This window comes from Cricetulus griseus, chromosome X, assembly GCF_003668045.3.
Source record: "Cricetulus griseus strain 17A/GY chromosome X, alternate assembly CriGri-PICRH-1.0, whole genome shotgun sequence".
Lineage (NCBI taxonomy): Eukaryota > Metazoa > Chordata > Mammalia > Rodentia > Cricetidae > Cricetulus > Cricetulus griseus.
Genome location: NC_048604.1, coordinates 123,447,405 through 123,465,993, shown reverse-complemented (window position 1 = coordinate 123,465,993; position 18,589 = coordinate 123,447,405). Strand labels below are relative to the sequence as shown.

The 18,589-nt window shown below is 41.2% G+C and overlaps 2 pseudogenes; one reads left to right on the top strand and one right to left on the bottom strand.

Moving 5' to 3' along the window:
* Nucleotides 1-1,151: 1,151 nt before the first annotated feature.
* LOC100764335 lies at nt 1,152-1,675 on the bottom strand (annotated as a pseudogene).
* A 7,598-nt stretch (nt 1,676-9,273) lies between these two features.
* LOC100753595 lies at nt 9,274-10,390 on the top strand (annotated as a pseudogene).
* Nucleotides 10,391-18,589: the final 8,199 nt, after the last annotated feature.

Genomic DNA, 18,589 nt, shown 5'->3' with positions numbered 1-18,589 from the left:
ACTCATCTCTCTCTGCAACTGGATTCCAGGGGTTCAGTTCAGTGTTTAGCTGTGGGTGTCTGCCACTGCTTCAATCAGCTGCTGGATGAAGTCCCTAGGGTGGCATATAAGTTAGTCATCAATCTCATTATCAGAGAAGGGCATTTAAGGTAGCCTCTCCACTATTGCTTAGATTGCCAGATGGTGTCATCATTGTAGACCACTGGAAATGTCCCCAGTGCCAGATTTCTCTTTAAACCTATAATGGCTCCCTCTATTATGATATCTCTTATTTTACTCTCCTCTATTCTTCCCCCGACACAACCTTCCTGCTCCCCCATGTCCTCCTCTCTCCCCTCTCTTCCTCCCAGCTCCCTCTCCCCTCCCCATGCTGCCAATTTGCTCATAAGATCCTGCAGGAAAAAGAAAAAAAATTTTAGGTTGGAATTCTTTTCTCCTTTTTTAAAAGGGGGATAGGAAATGGGGATTAGGTACCCCTGGGCTCTGGGGAAGAGACATGCAGGAAACCCCAGCAGGCAGGCGCTGGGGGATGTATAGAAGAGTCCTGGAGTCTCCCATAATCCTTTGCAGGAAATAGCAATGCTGGCAGATAAGGAGGTGGAGTGAGGCAGGGCACTTGGGAAGAGGGGACAGTGTGCCAACCAGCTTGAGGCTCACTCTAACATGCAAAGTCCAGTTGCCCCATAACTAGGTTGCTTTTGAAGAGCAACATACGAATAAATACAGACACAGCTACAGGCACACATGCAGAGAAAGCTCTGCATTACCGAGAGTGGAGATCTAGTCCTAGTAGGCACCAAGACACGAGTCAACCACATCTCTGCCACCAAGTGATTCTCTGAAACACTCCAGGTGGTGGGACCAGGCAGGTGAGTCTTCCTTGGGAAGACTGCTTGGTCTCCAAGGCGCTGCCCACCAGTACTCAAGCCACTTTTGAGTCAAATCCATGCGAGCTGGGGGTGCCTGTGCTGTGAACTTGCTTGTGTGCAGCTGTGCATGCTGGCACAAGACTGCCCAGCTAGAGTCCAGTCTCTCCCCTCCAGGGCTCTGGCATGTGTGGGTGCAGACAGAGGAGGGATGAAGGGGCCCACAGAGAAATCCTCTCCCCCACCCCACGGGCCCTAGGCTCCTGGAGTGGGGTGGGGCCTCCCTTACCTCTCTGACTCCATGGCAGAGTGGGCCCTTGATTCTGAGGTGGCCTGTTGGGGGGCCATGGGATGCCAGTCTGGAGCTGGGGAAGGGGGTGCTGGAGTCCACAAGGGCTGCTGGTGGTGAGGGCCTCCTGGTGGCGAGGCTGCAATCGGTCAGCTTTGTGTTGCAAAGCTGCCCGTGGCATGGGGGAAGTGTGGTGGAGGTGACATGACCGATGTGGCTATATCAGTGCCGGTGCTGCCAACACCATGGAAGCTTTCAGAGGCCTTGAGACTAGACAACATGTTGAGGGCATCAGGGAAGTTTGGGGGGGTGTGGCAGGGGTGTTGGCGGGAGTGCACATCGTCTGGTAGTGGTGGCTGTAGGGGATGTTGGTGTCCTGGAAACAGGCACTGAGGGCTTTCTTGAACTGCCAGTGGGCCGCCTGCAGCAGCTGCTTCGCCTGGTCAGCCACAAAGCCAGCCTTCAGCATGAACTGGTTGATCATCACCTGGTGCTTGAGCTAGTCCATGTTCACGGACATGGTGCCTCTGAGCTGCCTGCTCCGGCCTCCCTGCAAGCTGGCACCTTGCCTCACGTGTCCACCATTAGCGAGCCGGCCCTGGCTAATACCAGGAAGAAGAAATTTGTACCAGCTTCAGTCCATCCAGTTTACTTAGAGTGGTTTTTTGTTTTCTTGTTTTGTTTTGTTTTTTGTTTTATTTGTTTGTTTTTGTTTTTGTTTTTTTGGCAGGGAGCCTTGTTGCTTTAATTGCTGAGCCCAGATGTCACATTAAGGCCACTACATAATGACTGTCTTTTTTCTCTTTTTTAAAAAGTGTGTGACTAATAACATCACTGTCAAAATTAGGACATTTTAATTACCTCAAAAGAAAACTTTGTCTGGGCATCGTGGTGCATACTTTCCAGCACTCAAGAGGCAGCGAATGAGTACAGTGTGGCTATAGACCTTTGAGACGATGAGGAGGGAGGGAGAGAGGAAACAGGAGAAGAAAGGAGGAAGTGAGGGGAGGAAACAAACTTTATACCTTTAGTTGTTGCTTAACTCTCTAACTCATAATTTAAGAACCATTCCTGCTGGGAGTTGCAGCTCACTCATATCTTTAATCCCAGCACTCTGGAGCCAGAGACAGTTGGATCCCTCTAATTTTGAAGCTAGCCTGCTCTACAGAATGAGTTTCAGGATAGCCAGGGCTATCTGTAGAGACCCTGTCTCACATTGCAGCCACCGACCCATGAAAAGAAACCACTACTCTTTCCATCCCCAAAATGTATTTTTTACTACTGTGAGAAGACTCAGGAAACTCCCATCATCCCCAGGGAAGGAGTGAGATCAGCAGGTTTTGGAGACTGAGAAAGATTTGTAGATTCCCAGCTTTCTTAACAACATTTGAAAAAAAAAAAAAAAGAGAATAGCTACTCTATTATTCCTCTTATCCATTCATTTAAAAAGGCAAACAAGGCATCATCAGTAACAAAACATACCTTATATATTGGGCAGGGGCTGCTTAGGCAGTCCACTAAGGTACAGGGTGCTACCAATGGGTAAGTGGTGGCGACATGCAAGGCCTCCTTTCTTGCTTGTTGCATCCTGTAACAACCATGTGTCCACCTTGCCTACCAACTTCTGCAGGGAGTAGACTCCTGAGTCAGGGATGAAACAACTCTTTGCTGATAACATGTGGCAATGTTTCTCAGTATCAGTGACCCTGATGTCAGTTAGTTTGATACTGAGGAACTGATGCACAGAATGAGGGTTCCACAGATGGTTATATCATTGTTGAGTTCCAGGACTGTATCTTTGTCCACAATGGACATGAAAAGGGAGCAAAAAGCATAACACTGTAGTCCAGACTGGTAAGGAAAAGGATGAGTGCTGTTGGCCAGAGGCCTGTGCATAAGCCAGAGCTGAAGCACAAGTTTGTGGATCAGACAGGGTCACGTGGGCATGTGTGAGGCCTGGGAAGAATCACCTGTCTAAGGGGGTGGTAGCAGAGAGGACCTCCAAACCCATAATATGTTATCTGTTACAGCTGCTACGTTTGCCTTAACATAAACTTTTCAAGTAGATTCATGTTACATTATATATGATAACCACATTCCTTTTTATGTCTTAATAATATCCCATATTTTCAAGTAAATTCATATTACATTATATATGATAATCACATTCCTTTTCATGTCTTAATAATATCCCACTATATGGATTTCTTATGTAGGGTTTCTATTGCTGTGTAGAGACACCAAGACAGCAACTCGTATAAAGAAAACAATTAATTCGGGCTAGCTTACATTGGTTTAATCCATTATCATCATAGTGGGACATGGCGCTGTGCAGGCAGACATGGAGTTGGTGAAGTAGCTGAGAGTCGTATATCTTGCAGGCAACAGGAAGTGGTTTGTGACACTGGATATAGCTTGAGCATAGGAGACCTCAAATCCCACCCCCACAGTGACACACTTCCTATAACAAGGTTACACCTACTCCAACGCAAAGTCAACCCCCCTAATATTGCCACACCCTATAGGCTAATCATTCAAATACAGGAGTCTCTGGGGGAGAGCATACCTACTTAAAGAACCACATTCCATTCCATGGTCCCCATATGCTGGTAACCATACATAATGCAAAATGTATTTAGTCCAACTTCAAAAGTCCCCATAGTCTATCACAGTGTCAACCATATCTAAAAGTCCAAAGTTCAAAGTCTCTTCTCAGGCTCATGAAGTATCTTAACTGTAATCCCCTATAAAATCAAAATCCAAAAGGAGATCACACACTTTTAACATATAATTGCACAGGGTGTACATTACCATTCCAAAAGGGAAGAAATGGAGGATAGTGAGGAAATACTGGACTAAAGAAGACTGAAAAGCAGCTGGGAGAATGACAACCTCTTCTTCTCCATGTCTGATGTTAAATTTCTCTTCAGATGTCCAGCTCTTTTCAGCTTTGTTGACTGCAACACACTTCTTTCTCTTGGACTGGTTCCACTCCCTGTTAGCAGCTCTCCTCAGCAAGTCTCCCACAGCTCTGGCATCCCTAACATCTTGGGGTCTCCAAGGAAATCCATGTTTCACCTTGACAGCTTCACTAAGCCTCTATTCATGGATATCCCTGACACATGCTTGGCCTCAGCAGCTTTCCTTAGTCATGAACAGAGATTCCATAATCCCTTTCTTCTAACCATGACTGTAAGGACAGAATCATGTGGCTGAAGCTGCCAAATTCTGTTGCTTGCTGGGGCTGGAACATGGCCTTCTCATTTGATTACATCTTCACTAGCTTTCTGTTTTAAATGGTTACCTTCATTGCCTAAGCTTGGTTGTCCTGAAACTTGCTCTGCAAACCAGGCTGGCCTCAAACTTAGAGATCGATCTGCCTCTGCCTTGGTGTGCTGAGATTAAAGGCATGCACCACCACACCTAGCTCTGAGCTTTTCTTTAATTCCTTTTCACAAGTTGGAAGCTTAGCTGGGTGGGATCTTGCCCTGAGGTCACTGTCCCTTTCTTTCTTTCTTTCTTTCTTTCTTTCTTTCTTTCTTTCTTTCTTTCTTTCCTTCTTTCTTTCTTTCTTTCTCTACAGATTTTTTATTTGAATTAGAATCAATTGTTTTACATGTCAATCCAAGTTCCCTCTCCCTCCCCTCCTCCCCACCACCCCCCCAACTAAAACCCTACCTATCACATATCCTTTCTGCTCCCCAGGGAGGGTGAGGCCTTCCATAGAAGGTCATCAGAGTCTGTCATATCCTTTGGCATAGGGCCTAGGCCCACCCCTGTGTGTCTTGGCTCAGGGAGTATCCCTCTATGTGGAATGGCCTCCCAAAGTCCACACCTATGCTAGGGATACACTGCTCCATTTCTTAATCTGTTTATTTCCTTGAATGTATGACTTCGCTTTGTTTCACTTTCTGGTGTTCCTTTTCTCCTCAAATTGTATGTTTTGTGTGTTTTCTTTCTCACCTTGTTCCTTTTCAATATAAATCTTCATTTGAGCTAACTCTAATAACCACACAACAGAGTCCATTCATGGATGTTTTGTGATCTCCTGTACCAGTGGAGTTAATCCAAAACTCTTCACTTTAACCCTAGGCAGACTTTTCAGAAAAGGGCAAAAAGTAGCCATATTCTTTGCCAAAATAGCACAAGAAGAGTTTTTAGGCCACATACAACATTCTTCTCTTCTGAAACTTTTTGATGTATGTCCCCACTTCTCAAATCACCCTCAGCACCACTGTCTTACATGTTCCTACTAGGATGGTCTATTAAACCCCACTTAAAGTGTTGTGTTGATTTTCTAATCCAAAGTCCCAAAGTCCATATTTATCCAAACTAAGACGTAGTAAGGCCTAGCACAGCAATACCCTAGTCCCTGGTACCAACTTTTGTGTTGCTTAAGGTTTCTATTGCTGTGAAGAGACACCATGACCATGGTAACCCTTATAAAAGAAAACATTTAATTGGGGTAGCTTACTGTTTCAGAAGTTTAGTCTATTATCACCATGGTGGTTCATGGTTTGCAGGCAGACATGGTGCAGGAGGAGTTGAGAGTTCTACATCTTGATCTGCAGGCACCAGAAAGAGTCTCTGTGCCACACACTGAGCATAGTTTGAGCATAAGAGGCCTCAATGCCCACCCCCCCACAGTGACACACTTCCTCCTACAAAGCCAAACCTACTCCAATCCAAAGCCACACCTCCTAATAGTGCCATTTCCTTGGGGGGCTGCATAGTCTTTCAAACCTCCACAATGGCCATATTAGATTTGGTTTATTCACTCATCAGTTGATACACATTAGGATTGCTTCCACCTTCACACTGTTTTGAATAAACACAGTTTTGAATAAACATCCTTATAAGATTTATAAGAAATAAAATGCATGTAAGAGTTTTCCTGTAGATGTGCACATTCATTTCACATTGGTATAAAACTAGCCATGGAATTCCTGAGTCCTTTTGTATTTGGTGTTTTGAAATTGCCACATTGTTCAGCAAGTCAATAGCATTTTATAATCTTATCAGCACTGTATAAAGTTCCAATTTCTTCCAGTGTTTGGCAATGTGAGTTATTAAATGATATTCTTTTATTACAGTCTTCTCAGTGGGTGTGAAGTTCTATTTCATAGTGGGTTTGACTTGAATTTCTATGATGAAAAATTAAATTGTCTGGTCTTTTTATTATTATGAGTTCTATATGTATTGTAGACAATCTCTACACCAGATACATAATTTTAAAATCTTTCTCCTATATTCTGTGTTGTCATGTTGTTTGGATAGTATCCTATATAATCACAAACATGTTTAATTTTTATCAAGGCCAGTGGATTTGTTTTTGTTTTTGTAACCTTAACTAAGAATTCATTGCCAACTAGAGGGTCATGAAGATTTCCTGCTGTATTTTCTTCAGCGGTGTTATAATTGATATTTTATAATTTTTAAAAATTTTATTAGAAACAAGTTTCTTTTCCATGTCTGTTCCAGTTCCCTCTCCCTCACGTCCTCCCCTACCCCCATCCCAACTCCTTTCTGCTCCCCAGGGAGGGTGAGGCCTTCCGTGGGATCTTCAAAGTTTGTCATATCATTTGAAGCAGGGCCTAGACCTTCCCCCATCAGTATAGGCTGAGAGAGTATCCCTCTATGTGGAGAGGGCTCCTAAAGTGCATTCGTGTACTAGGGATAAATACTGATCCACTACCAGAGGCCCCATAAATTGCCCAGAACTCCAAAATAACATCCTTGTTCCGGGGGGCCAGATCAGTCCTAGCCATTCTGACAGGAGAAAGATGGTATTTCAGAGTTGTTTGATTTGCATTTCCCTGAAGGCTAAGGATGTTGAACACATTCTTATGTGTCTTTCAGCCATTTCAGATTCCTCTATTGAGAATTCCCTATTTACTTCTGAACTCCACTTTCCAATTAGATTATTTGTTGTTTTGGTAACAACTTCTTGAATTCTTTGTATATTTTGGAAATCAGCCCTCTGTCAGAAGTGGGGTTGGTGAATGTCTTTTCCCATTCTATGCGCTGCTGTTTTGTCTTGTTGACTGTGTCCTTTCCTTACAAAAGCTTCTCAGTTTCAAGAGGTCCCATTTATTAATTGTCAATCTCAGTGTCTGTACTACTGGTGTTATGCTCACGAAGTGGTCTCCTGTACCAATTCGTTTAAGGTTCCAGCTACTTTCTCTTCTGTAAAGTTCAGTGTGGCTGGATTTATGGTGACGTCTTTGATCCATTTGGACTTAAGTTTTATGCATGGCGATACATGAAGATCTATCTTCAGTCTTCTACATGTCTTTCACTTGTTTGATTAGGGTTACCTCAAGGTATTTTATATTGCTTGTGGTAATTGTAAAGGGTGATGTTTCTCTTATTCTTTCTCCGAATAATTATCGTCTATATATAGTAGGGCTACTGATGTTTTTGAGTTAATCTTATTTCCTACCACTTTGCTGAAGGTTTTTATCAGCTGTGCAAGTTCCCTGGTAGAGTTTTTCGGGTCACTATGTAAACTATCATATCATCTGCAAATAGTGAAAGTTTGATTTCTTCTTTGTTAATTTGTATCCCCTTGATCTCCTTTTGTTGACTAATTGCTCCAGCTAGAACATCAAGTACAATATTGAAGAGGTATGGAGAGAGTAGACAGCCTTATCTTGTCCCTGATTTTAGAGGAGTCATCTTGAGTTTCTGTCCTGACTGACCTGGAATTCACTATGTAGACCAGTTTGGCTTTATAGATTCAGTGATTCCCCTGCCTCTCCTTTCAGAGAACTAGGATTTATAGGTACACACCACACACAGCAACTTCAAAGAGTTTATAGCTTTAGCTTCACTGTTTTAGTCTTTGGTTCATCTTGAGTTAGAGCATGTGAATTAAGTACCCACCTTCTCATTTTTTGTCATGTTGACATGTAGTTGACCTAGCACAATTCTTTAGAAAGACTATTCTCTCATAACTAAATGACCTTAGAATTCTCATCCAAAAAGCAGTTTGCCATAGACACTGCATAGGCTTATTAATGTACCCTTACCCTTTTCCATGGACCTATATATTTACTTTTAATACCAGTACTATACATTTTAAATATTAATGCTGCTCTATAATAAATTTAGAAGTTTGGAAATATGAGTCCTTCAACTTTGTTCTTTTTAATAGTGTTTTGGCTATTGTGACTATTGCAATACAACTCAAATTTTAGAGATAGTTTGTTAATTTCTAAAGGAAAACAGTTATATTCTTACAGGAATTGTGTTGAACATAGAGATCAGTTAGCATACCTTGGCTACCATAATAGTATTGATTCTATTTGTCAAAGGCATAAGATTCTTTCCTATTTATTTAGATTCTCTTTAATTTCTTTCGATATTGTTTAATGATTTTACAATGAATTTTACATTTTTGTTACATTTATCCCTAAGAATTTTTCTTTTGTTGGTATTTCGAGTGAAATTATTTCCTTAAGTTCATATCTGTTTCTGTTCAAGTGTAGAAAAGCACAATTGATTTTTGTATATTGATCTTGCATCCTACAAGCTAGCTGGACTTATTTATTAGCTATGTACTTCCTTAGTGAATTCTCTGGGATTTTTGTATCAAAGATGTTGTCTGTAAAAGTGATAATTTTACCCTTTTCTCTTTCAAGGTAAATGCTATTGTTTTTCTTTCTTATCTACCACCCCTGGCTAAAAAATTTAGTATGGTGTTGCTTAGCTAGGGAGGGCTTTCTTATCTTGTTTCTTGTTTTGTTCTGTTTCTTTTTTCCCACAAAATAGAATATTAGTTACTGGCTTTAACAGACACCTTTTATCAGATCGTAGAAGGTCTGCTCTCTTTCTAGTTTGTAGAGTGTTTTGTATTCATGAAAGGGTGTAGCATTTTTGTCAAATGCAGTTTCTGTGTTTATTGAGATGATAATGCATTTTTGTTATTAATAAGACATTTATTGTCTGAATTGTTTTCTCCTTTTTTAAAAATGTATAACTGTTTTTTAAATTTTATTTAATTTAGAAACAACCTTGGCCCGGGCAACGAGGGAAGAGGGTGTGGCCGTGGCGCTGGAGACTGAGGCAAAGGAAGACTTGGCGTGGACAGCTGAGATGTTGGGAGTGGCGGCCGGAATGACCAACAGCAACATGGCCAAAGCCTTGGCCAGAGCTACGTGTGAGGGCTGCAAGGGGGCTTCGCACCAGCCGAGAAGATTGTGAACAGTAATGGCGAGCTGTACCATGAGCAGTACTTCGTGTTGTGCTCAGTGCTCCCAGCAGTTCCCAGAAGGACTCTTCTATGAGTTTGAGGGAAGGGAGTACTGTCAGCAGTATTTCCAAATGCTCTTTGCTCCCTGCTGCCACCAATGTGGTGCATTCGTCATTGGTCGGGTTAGTAAAGCCATGAACAACAGCTGGAATCCTGAGTGCTTTAGATGTGACCTCTGCCAGGAAGTGCTGTCAGACATAGCGTTTATCAAGAACGCTTGCAGACACCTGTGTCGTCCATGTCATAATCGAGAAAAGGCCAGAGGCATTGGAAAATACATCTGCCAGAAAAGCCATGCTATCATTGATGAACAACTTCTGATCTTCAAGAATGTCCCTTATCACCCTGACCACTTCAACTGTGCCAACTGCGGGAAGGAGCTTACTGCTGATGCCCGGGAGCTGAAAGGGGAGCTCTACTATCTGCCATGACATGATAAGATGCGGGTCCCTATCTGTGGTGCCTGTCGGAGGCCTATTGAAGGGCAAGTAGTGAATGCCATGGGCAAGTAATGGCACATGGAGCATTTTGTTTGTGTCAAATGTGAAAAGCCATTTCTTGGACATCGACATTACAAGAGGAAGTGCTTGGCCTATTGTGAAACTCACTATAATCAGCTATTTGGTGATGTTTGTTGCCACTGCAACCGTTTCATGGAAGGTGATGTGGTCTCTGCCCTCAACAAGGCCTGATGTGTGAGCTGCTTTGCCTATTCCACATGCAATACCAAATTAACACTCAAGAATGAATTTGTTGAGTTTGACATGAAGCCAGTCTGCAAGAAGTGCTATGAGAAATTTCCATTGGAGCTGAAGAATAGATTTAAGAAACTAACTGAGACCTTAGGAAGGAAATAAGCTCTGGTTTGGGTTTTGCTTTGGTCTCACTTCTAGCCAATATGACTTCATTTGATCCACTCTAAAGATGTATCAAAGCATTAGAGAGAATGGTTTTCTTCATTTCTCTTTGCTGATTTAAAAAGAAAAAAATGTTTATTCCTATGTAAAACACAGATGAAATCAGGACTTTAGCCTTAGCAGTCTGTGGATATTAAAAGCTATATAGCAAAAAAGAGAGAGAAGGGGGGAGAAAAGCAAAAAATATGTTAAGGATAATTTTAATTATTCCTGTCCTCTAAAATATAAATTTACCTCTTCAAAATTAAGCACCCTGCCCTACAGACCAATGCTGGGTCCATGTGGAAAGAGAAATCACTCCCACAAATTGTTCTCTAACGTCCACAGGTCACCTCAGACCTAGGCCAGCCATGGCAGCATATTGAAAACCTTGTTTCAAAGAAAGAAAAGTGGCTGTGTATGTCCTATGCCTGTGTGCTAGTATCTATGCTACATGCATAACCTTACTTGCCTTGCCTTAGAAAACTGCATCCCCTAATCAGGAATGCTAGATGTTTATATAATACCAAACAAAAATGAGTATTTTGAGCTTTATAGTCAGCTTTTACATGACTTAGATTTTAAAAGACACTAGACTCTGCTTTCTTTTATATCACAAGAAAGTAATCTCTCACTTATATACTGGAGAAGGATATAAGGAAGATATGTAAACTGTCAAAATATTTCCTATACAGTGTTTGTGTGTTTATCCAGTTAGTGCTGTAACAGGAACATGCATATTACTAAGAAGCAAACACTTTTCAGAATGACTTGAATTTTTGTTAAATCACTATGCTTAGTATTCTACTTTCTTCTTATTATTAACTTCTTCCTTCATATAGTTACTTCATTAGTTTGCTGTAGCTACTAGGATGTCTTTTACATTCTTTAGAAAAATAAAAAAACTGTACTAGTTAACCTTTATAATACTGCACACTCTGTGATCTTAGAAAAAATGAAGCATTTAAAAATATATTACACAATTATGCTTTTAAGCTTAATGTAAAATATACAGTATTCAAATAGGACATGAGATGAAATATTATCCAGCTTGGAATGTATCACTTTCAAAAGTGGGTGTGAGCCAGGGATGGCAGCACTTGTCTTTAATCCCTGCACTCAGGATGCAGAGGCAGACAGATCTCTGAGAGTCCTAGGCTGCATATTGAAACCTTGTTCAATATGGCTGTGCGGCTGTGTGCATCATATTAACCTGTGTGCTAATATCTGTGCTTCATACGTAATGTAACTTGCCTTGCCTTAGAAAACTGTATCGCCTAATCAGCAATCCCAGATGTTTCATGTAACACCAAATAAAAATTCTTTGACAGAGGATAAAAAAGAAACAACCTTATTTTTTCTCTCCATTTTTTAATTTAAATTAGAAACATGATTGTTTAACATGTCAATCCCAGTTTTTTCTACCTCCCTTCCTTCCCTGTCCCCCAACTAACACCCTAGAAATAACGTTATTTTACATATCAGTCCCAGTACCCTCTGCCTCCCATCCTACCATGATCCCCACTGATTCCCCCCATCCTAACCCCAAGTACTCCCCAGCGAACGTGAGGCCTTCCATGAGGGATCTTCAAACTCTGTCATATCTTTTGGAGTAGGGCCTAGCCCCTCCCCCATGTATCTGGGGTGAGAAAGTATCCCTCCATGGAGAATGGGCTCCCACGTCCATTTATGCACAAGGGATAAATACTGATTCCACTGCCAGAGGTCCCATAGTCTTCCCAGGCCTCCTAACTGACATCCACATTCAGAGAACTTGGTTGGGTACAATGCAGGTTCTCCAGCTTTATGACTGGCGTCTGTGTGCTCTCACTTGGTCATGTCAGCTGTTTCTGTGGGTGTCTCCAGCACGGTCTTTACACTTTTGTTTATTCCTCCTCCCTCGATACAACTGGATTCCAGAGTTCAGCTTAGTGTTTAGGTGTGGGTGTCTGTGTCTGCTTCTGCTTCCATCTGCTACTGGATGGAGACTATAGATGGCATTTAAGGTAGTCATCAGTCTCATTACAGAGAAAAGGCATTTAAGGTAGCCTCTCCACTATTGCTTAGATTCTTATTTGGAGTCATCCTTGTGGATCCCTGGACATTTCCAGAGTGCCAGAATTCTCTTTAAACCTATCATGGCTCCCTCTATTAAGATATCTCTTTTCTTGCTCTCCTTTATTCTTCCCCCAACTAAGTCTTCCTCATCCCTTGTGTCCTCCTCCCACCTCCTCTTTTCCCATTCTCTGTTTTATACCTCCCCACACCCTGCTCCTAATTTGCTTAGGAAATCTTGTCCCTTTCCCCTTCTCTGGGGGACCATATAAGCCTCTGGTAGGGTCCTCCTTGTTTCCTAGTCTCTCTGGAGGTGTGGATTGTAGGCTGGTAATCCTTTGCTCTATGTCTAAAATCCATATATGAGTGAGTATATACCATGCTTGTCTTTCTCTGACTGGGTTATCTTACTCAGGCTGGTTTGTCCCAGTTCCATCCATTTGCCTGTGAATTTCAAGATTCCTTTTTTTTTCCCACTGAGTAGTACTCCATTGTGTAAACATACCACATTTCATTATCCATTCTTCAGTTGAGGGGCATCTAGGTTGCTTCCATGTTCTGGCTATTACAAATAATGCTGCCATGAACATGGTTGAACAGATTTCCTTCTGTGAATGTGCATCCTTTAGCTATATGAACAAGAGTGGAATTGCTGGATTTTGAGATAGACTGATTCCCATTTTCCTGAGAAACCTCCATACTGATTTACAAAGTGGCTCTACAAGTTTTCACTCCCACAAGCAATGGAGGAGTGTTCCCCTTTCTCCACATCCTCTCCAGAATAAACTATCATTGGTGTTTTTTATTTTAGCCACTCTGGCTGTTGTAAGATGTTATCTCAGAGTTGTTTTGATTTGCATTTCCCTCATGGCTAAGGATGTTGAACACATTCTTATGTGTCTTTCAGCCATTTTTGATTCCTCTATTGAGAATTCTCTATTTACTTCTTTACCCCACTTTCCAATTGGATTATTGGTTGTGTTGGTAACAATTTCTTGAGTTCTTTGTATATTTTGGAAATCAGCCCTCTGTCAGATGTGGGGTTGGTGAATATCTTTTCCCATTCTGTGGGCTTCCATTTTGTCTTGGTGACTGTGTCCTTTGCCTTACAGAAGCTTCTCAGTTTCAGGAGGTCCTATTTATTAAATGTGGATCTCAGTGTCAGTGGTACTGCAGACTTCTGGCAGGTCTTACTTTCGATGCATCCTTATCTTTATTGAACTAGCATGCAACTTATTCTGGTGGGATGGTGCTCCATCCCAGGGAACAGCTTCAGCTGGGACATTCCTGTAATTCAAGTGAACTGAAATTTAACACATTTTATTCGACAATTCAGTCTTTTATAAACAATATATATGATTTTGAATATTATTTTACATTAAACAAATTGGGTTATTTTTACTTACTTCAGGCTTAATATTGACAACATATACAGTATATAGTGTGATGGGATATAAAAATTGGTCTCTCCCTGTACTGAGCAAGACTGACCAATAATTTGTTATCTTAATTTTCTTTATCAGTTTATAGTAAATTAGTAATTCTAACATAAGTTTAGGATTTTATAGTTTTCCATTTTAAGTCTGAGCTGAAAAAATATAATTCTTAACTTAAGATCCTTTAGTATCAGCCAGGCGTTGGTGGCACACGCCTTTAATCCCAGCACTCAGGAGGCAGTGGCAGAAGGATCTATGTGAGTTCGAGGCCAGCCTGGTCTCCAGAGCGAGTGACAGGATAGGCTCCAAAGCCACACAGAGAAACCCTGTCTCGAAACCCCCCGCCCAAAAAAAGATCCTTTAGTAACAAAAGAAACTTAAATCATAAATATAGTTTGTAGAGAGACTGGAGACCTCATTTTATTGATCCTTTTATAATGTACTTTTACAAAATGCCAGGTTTTATATGACTCCGTTTCAAAACAAACCATCATGGAAGCCTGGTGTTGCCTCCTTACTCTAGTAAAAGGTAGATACAATGGTAAGCAGAGGGCTCAGTGAGTACTGTCTAAATTAATTCATATCATGTGGTTGGTCACCTTAACCACAATGGTGATGAAGTCATGTAGCATGTCCTTTCTTTAACCTTAGTAAAGATGATGTCTGAGTCTCATGGCTGCCATATTGCAGCAAGCCACATGGTTGTTGCATAATCCATGATGAGTGTAAGTCATGTGCCAAGATGATGGTAAGCTAAATGGCACAACAAGGTGAGCCCATCTGGCACATACTCTTTTCCTGAACAATAGTTGATTCCAAGTTACATATTGGTATGTTGTTATAACAAATTTAAAGTACCTATACATAGATTTTAAAAACCATACTCAATGAATTTACAAAATTTAAAGTTCCAAAAAAGCTTTAAAGAGATTAACAAGGTTGGGTTGTGGTGGTGGTAGTGGAGGCAGCTCATGCCTTTAATCCCAGCAGGCAGAAGCAGGCTGATCTCTATGACTTGGAGCCCAGCCTGGTCCACAGAGTGAGTTCCAAGACAGGCTGCAAACTACACAGAGAACCCCTGTCTCCAATCACCAAAAAAATAGATATTAAACAAAAGCAGGGAAAGGGAGGGGATTATTTGAGTTAAACAAATCATGGAGTATATGATAAGCAACAGCGATCCCTGTTGGGAATAGTTTACTTTTTAGATGTTTTTAAGCACATAGTGTCTTTTCCTGTTTTGCTCTTCTCTGTTTTGCTCTCCTTTTCCCAGTCACAGCTTAAGGTGGACAGCATGACCTAGGACAGAGACTTTGGAGGAAACTTTTGAACAAATATGCCTGGCTCTGGAGCACATGGGCCAAATACCTACTCCAGACCGCCTTCTCAGTAGAGTAGAACAGCATGAAAAAAAATTTTGAATATTATCCATACCTAAAAGACATTTTAATCTCTGTAAGACTGAACCCACTAATATACATACCCAGTTGGTTGGTGTGTGTCTGCAGATGAGAGCAGATAACCTGAAATTCTTTTACCCCTTAGCTGTTAAAGATGAGGCAGTAATTTCCATGTTTGGAAAGGTAGAAACACAGGAAGGCCTAATACATTGCAAAGGACTCGTACAAAGACTTAAGATCACCAGGCATTGGTGGTGCATGCCTTTAATCCCAACACTCAGGAGGTAGAGACAGGAGGATCACTGGGAGTTCAAGGTCAGCCAGGTCTTCAGAGCGAGTGCCAGGATAGTTTCCAAAGCTACACAGAGAAACCCTGTCTCGAAAAACCAAAAAAAAAAAAAAAAAAGACTTAAGTTCACAGGCCCAGCAGAAAAGGTGCACAATCTGGCTCTAAATGTGGTGCTAAACCAGAGCCTTGAGAAAGAGTTAAAGGAGCTAGGAGTTTTATGTGGGAGAGCGCCTCACGCCCTCATTCCATCTTACTGATTATTTCTAATTCTGGTAACTTTGGGAATATTCTCTACTTTTCTCAGTAAATTTTCTTTCTTACTCTAACCAAGAGCTTATTTGTTTTCTGGTGATTTGAATGGGAATGGTCCATATAGGCTCATCTGTTCAAATGCTTGCTCCCTAGTGAGTGGAGCTAACTGAAAGGATTAGAAGGTTGTGGCCTTGTTCAATAGCCAATGCAAAGACAAGAGGATAGAAATGTAAGTTCTCAGGCCTATGCCTGTCTACCTAGCATCATTGTTCCCATCATTATGGAAATGGAATAATTAATTTTATGTACTGTTTTTCTATTCCATATTTTATTAATTTCCACTCACCTATCCACTATTTTATGCTTTTTTTCTTGTTTTGGGTTTACTTCTTTTTACCCCAGTGTCTTAAGAAAAAGGTCAGAATATTGAGCTGATATCTTTAAAAAAAGACTAAGTTGTGTGTGTGTGTGTGTGTGTGTGTGTGTGTGTGTGTGTGTGTGGTACGTATGTATGTTTGTGTGTTTGTATGTGTACTCGGGTGCTTGAAGAACCCAGAAGAGGGCAACATATCCTGTGGTGATTTATTATGATTTATTAAAGCTTGCCTGAGTATTCAGAAAGAAAATTCAGCCTTAAGCTATAGAAGTCAGGCAGTGGTGATATACAACTGTAATCCCAGCAGCCAGAAGCTAGGAGATGGTGGTACACATCTTTAATCCTAGGACTAAAGACTAAGAGGGAGACAGATCTCTGTAGATCCACTACCACCAGGATCTACACAACATCTATCCAGTCCTAAATAGAAACATCTGGCATAAAGATGATCTCAGCACCTGGGTACACATGCCTTTAATGCAACACAAGTGGAGTATAAAGAGTGGAGCAGGGTCTTCCATAGTCAGTATCAGGATTTCAGTCTCCAGCCACATTGAGGATAGAATGACACCGAAGTCTCAGGATTCTCCAGCCATGATGAGGACAGGTTACAGCCTGAATTTTGGTGGAGCCAGGATCACCTTTCATTCTGAGGTATTGTGAGAGCTAGTAAGCAGCTGCTTTGCTTTTCTGATCTTCAATTGAAGCTTGAATCCCAATATCAGTCTCTGGGTCTTTTGCTTGTCATGTTACAATATCCCTGGAAGCTGGAGAGCAGATGCTTGTAACAACTGGATGTCGCTTGGGGAAACAAAACTAGGATTCTTTGCAAGAACAACAAGGACTTGTAACTGTTGTGCCAACTCTCCAGCCCCCTTATCCTATATAATTTTTCAGCAGGCACTCAAAGTTTCAAAATTTCTGTAAGGACTAATTTAGTATTATTTTATAGATATTCATATATTTTTTTTCATTTGTGATTTTATTTCCAATGTTTTTTCTCTGTAGCTGAACTTTCAGTTCTCTCCTTTTGGTTATCCCAGTGGCTGGGATTGTATGCCTTTTCCACCACGTGTAGTGTTTTCAATGGATTTTTAAAATTCTCTTTTGTATTTCTTCTCTTACACATTTTTATACTAGTTAATTTCCACAGATTTTTATTTTCCTAAATTTCCTTATTATTGACTGCTAACTTCATTGCTTTGTGGTTAAAGAGCATACCTAACTCTACAATTCTCTTTTTCTTCTTGCCAGTGTATGATCTAACAGAGAATGTACAATATGCTCTTGAGAAGAAAGTCTATCTGCTGTCTTGGGTGGACTGTTGTGGAGGTGTAATCCTAGGACTATTTGGTTGTTAGTCTTGTTCAAGTCTTGTATCAGATTGTTAACATCTGTCTAGTGTTCTGACCTTTACCGAAAGTACTTATTGAAATCTCGGATTAGTATGTTTGAGTTGTCTATTGTATTTCTGTGACATTTTGCTTCATGTATTTTGTTTTGTGTTCTTAAATGATTACATGTTTGTGATTGTGATAGCTTCCTGATGATTCAACCCCTTGATCATTAGAAAGCATTCTTTAAGCATTCTTTATCCTGTAAAGTTTTTGTTTTACACTGCATTTTGTCTGATACTTACATTGCCACTCTACTTTCCTAGGGTTGCAATTGATACCTTTTCCCATTTTTTTGAATCTTTAAGTTGAGCTGCATAACTGTAAGACACAATTAGTAGATTTAATTATGTTTAGCAGATTAATGTATAATTCTTACCTCCTCAGGGTGAATGGAAATAAACTCCTTTACACATTCAGAAGTGGCCCAGTCCTGAAGGCAATGGAGAAAGGGAGGATGGAAAGAGACCTGTCTTCTTTTTAACTTTTTATTTTACACACCAACCACTGTATAACCTTCCTCCTCTCCTCCCATTCTCTCCCATACTTCCTTTCACTGCCCCTTCCACTCCTGAGAAAGGGTAAGGCTTCCCATGAAGAGTTAACAAAGCCTGGCTTATCAAGTTGAGGTAGGACCAAGCTCTTCCCTCCAACATCAATGCTGAGCAAAGTGTCCCACCATAGAGAATGGGTTTCAAAAATCAGTTCATGCACCAGTGACAGATTCTGGTTCCAATGAGAGGGGTCCCACAAACAGACCAAGTTAAACAACTGTCACCCACATGCAGAGAGGGCCTAGTTTGGTCACATTCAGGCTTCTCAGCAATGGGTCTAGAATCCATGAGCTAACAAGCCTGGGTCAGCTTTCTCTGGGAGTTTCCCTATCATGATCTTGAATCCCTTAGGTCATATGATCCCTTCTCCCTCTCTTCAACTGGACCTCCTAAGCCCAGTGCTTGGCTGTGCATCTTTGCATCTGCTTCATCAGATAATGGATGAAGGCTCTGTGATGACAGTTTGGGTGGTCATCATTACAGGGGAAGGCCAGTCCAGGCACCCTGGGTGTCTTAACTGGGGTCACT